Raw genomic sequence first — 3595 nt, forward strand, 5'->3', positions numbered from 1 at the left:
AGGATAAACTCTTCCCTCACCTTCTATTTGGGTGTGGGAAACATAAACCCTTTCCTCATCCCTAAATAGTGTTCATTGTAATTATAGTAGGCCTCCTACATGTATAATCTGTCTTTCTAAGGGTCAAAGTAGACCACAATAACCTCTCTAGCTTTCTTCTAGCTTTAGCATGCTTCTCATCCTAAAAGAAATTTTGTCCCTTTTGAAGAAACTATCACAACACATCTACAATATGTGCAAAGTGCAGAATCAAAATCATATAGAAGAAAAATGCCCCAAGGAATCTCCTCACCTCTGATATTGAAGAACAAAACTCTTCAATATTCTCAATTTCATCTACATTATGCAAAGAAGGCCTCTTGCCATAGTATCCATACAAAGGCCCAATAATAAGTACTTTATTCACCCAAAAAACTAACATTTTCCCTGAAAAAGTTAAGTTTACCTCTTCCATACTTGATAAGATATTTTCCCAATCCACAATATGATTTGCAATGAGGTATCTACAACCATGTTCATTCACTGTTTCATCCTTCTCTTCTTTTACACAACCCTTTATAGTAGGCACATCATCCATGAATGGCATTGTAAGTTGAGGGATATAATATCATAAAACCTTGTTCATGGTATTCATAATATGTGCTAAGAAATTGGTAGTCCCCTCTAGCAAAGTACACATCTTAACAAGGCCCAACAAAGTCTTCATGGTAGTTAGATCTATGCTTTCCAAGGCAAGGTGAAATTGATTGTACCTTGAATAAAGATCACCAAGATAATATATCACTCACCTTATCAATACCTTCACAAATTCATCCACAATTGGCCCTACACCTATATTGATGGTAGTTAGTCTATTCAATGGCTACAAATCCTAAATAAACCTGAGAGATATTTTTTATAGGCACTGTGAACCATTGATTTGAATATGGCACAAAAGATGGTTCAAGCATTCCCATGCTAATCCTTTCATTCATTCGTTCAATTAATTTTGATAGATGAGCTCTAGGCATTGGAATAGAGTGAACATTTCAAGGTATATTCGGAATAGTGAAAATCACTGGCAATGTTATAATATCTAGATCCACACACCCAATCTTATGTGAATAGAATGAAAATTCTTTGCCATGTCTAACATCTCTTCAAAGCATAGTCTCTCTATAGGAAGCAATAACTCTCCATTCCCAATCTTTAAATGTGCCAATGTTTTTGCTAAAAAGTTAGACTAATAGTTTCGAGAATCCTAAAATTGGGATGGTCAGTAACCCTCTTCATTTTCTTATCACTCTTAGAAGATAATGGCCATGCAACTGGTTTCACTTTCTTATCAACTATTTTGTACTTGGTTTAAACCTTGGCTTCACTCTTTTTCTCTAGTAAATCCAACTCTTGCTACAAATAGACAGCACCCAACTTTGTTGATTGAAATAAATTATCCCTCTTCTCTTTGTATTGCATGCAAATAGACCCAAACTTTGTATGCTAGAATGAGTCAGCATCAGACTCATTTGAGTGTAACTCAGTCCCTTGTAACTCTATTGGATGAAATAATTTATCACTCTTGTGAGTTTGTTGAAATACATAAGCTAATGATTCTTTTTGTTGAAAAAACTCAATGTCCAATCCTCTTTATTGCATAAAATCAGAAATCTCATAGTACATATCTAGAAAATGAAGCTTCACAAAACTAGAACCACTCTGCACTTCTATTTTTAGCATATCTTCAATCTCTATAACAATATTCACATGATAGAGCCCATCATACATCCCATCAATGCACTTGTCATCTTACAATAAACTTATTCATCTCAATTATTTTTCTTTTATGTGTACATACTGCCTCAAAGCCCTAAAAATCTCTATAACTCGTTGAAAAAGAATAGAACTCTCAATTGTAATAGTATTTATATAAATAGCCAATTGTGCATCCCATCAATGTACTCAGCATCATTCGATAAACTTGCTCTTCTCAACTCTTTTTCTTTTCTACATACATACTTCTTGGTATCTCCTGACATCTCTATAATCTATGAAAACAAATAAAATTCACACTTGAAAGACCAATAAATATTGAAGAAAAAGCATCATTGCTAGGAGGTGAGATATTTTCCCTCTTTGTACCACTCTTGTCCTGCACGATAGTGGTACCTAGTGAAAATTTAGCACTTTTGTGGATAGAGGAGAATCCCACAACATATCTCTATTTCATGGATGATTGACATAGATTGCCATAAACTACATAGCTCTTACCCCATGTTTGCTTCAGACTTGCACATATGTAGACCATATATAACCTTTGTTTTCATCTATGCTTCAGTAATAAAGGGTTGACCCAAAATAACATCATAAGAATATGAATCCTATGAAAAGAAAAGACATATGGGCACCCTCATATTCGGATATGCTACATATGGCTCTCCTTTGGTGTTACTAGTGGCTCTCATCTACCGTCCATGTTCTACATCTATGGGCCATTTATTGCTCTCATACAAACTCCAATCTATGATATTTACCTCTGAGCCATTCTCATGTGTTTTCATGATAGCTCAATCTATCTCACATAAGTTGGAAACTACATCAAGGTAAAGTAAAACTGGCACAATTGAGTTTGCAAACTATGCTTAAGAGAATTGTTATTGTGGAAGTTAACCATTTGTAGTGGCATGGCCTAAGAGCTTCAGCAAGCATGATAATAATTTTGGACTATGGTGGCCATAATCTAGAAGGTGTTGAATGTTGTACAACAAGTGAAATTTAACGTGTTGGCTGACGGAGACATGTTCTGACATCTCTAAGATGGTTGGGCACGAGTGTACACCCATGCCTCATGTTTTTTTTTGAAGGTAAAAAAATTATTGCAATTAAAAATATGGTGAAATTGCGAGAAGTGACACTCAACCTTGAGGAGTAGCATAGGGAATAAAAAAGTGTAAAAGCAAAGCATCAAATGCTAAGGCTTTGAAGCCTTCCAAAATCTTTGGAAAAGTAGAAAAATGCAAATCATGTTAGAACCCATAAAAAGAGAAGGAGGTCATCATGAGTCGAGGGGATGATCTAATATTTTTCAGTGTTTTATGAGGGGCTAGTCTTCTTGTTTTTTGGAGGATATGATTGATCATTATCTAGAATGATATGTGGAGCACTGTGGATCGTACTTTGAGACAAGGTGGCAAACCTTTTTAGAGAGAGTACTAGGATTGTTCTAAGTATGGGCGATGACACATGTATAGTAATTATCCAAGCTATGTGTTGAGGAGAGGATGCTTCAGTGGGACACTGATGGGGAGAGTTTGTGAAAGAGTTAGAGTTGACTGAACTTGCTTGTGTATTTCGGGAGGCTTACAAACAGCCAGGGCCATTCTTTGTGATTTTGGCTAGAAACCGTTTATGTGTAGGGGTTGTTTGCAAAATTTCTCGATGGAATATAGAGATTGTTCTTGGCATCTATGAGAGACGATGCATGCTTAGGATAAATCTAAGTCTTGCACACTGAGAATCAGTGTTATAGTGAGATGCTAAAGGAGAGAGCTTATGAAACTACCCAAGTTAATTGAAAACTTGTTTATGGATTTTGAACGACGTGTTTTTGAAGATTAGT

Source organism: Lygodium microphyllum, chromosome 10 (genome assembly GCF_053477565.2).
Source record: "Lygodium microphyllum isolate KBCC chromosome 10, Lygodium_microphyllum_v1.1.10, whole genome shotgun sequence".
NCBI lineage: Eukaryota > Viridiplantae > Streptophyta > Polypodiopsida > Schizaeales > Lygodiaceae > Lygodium > Lygodium microphyllum.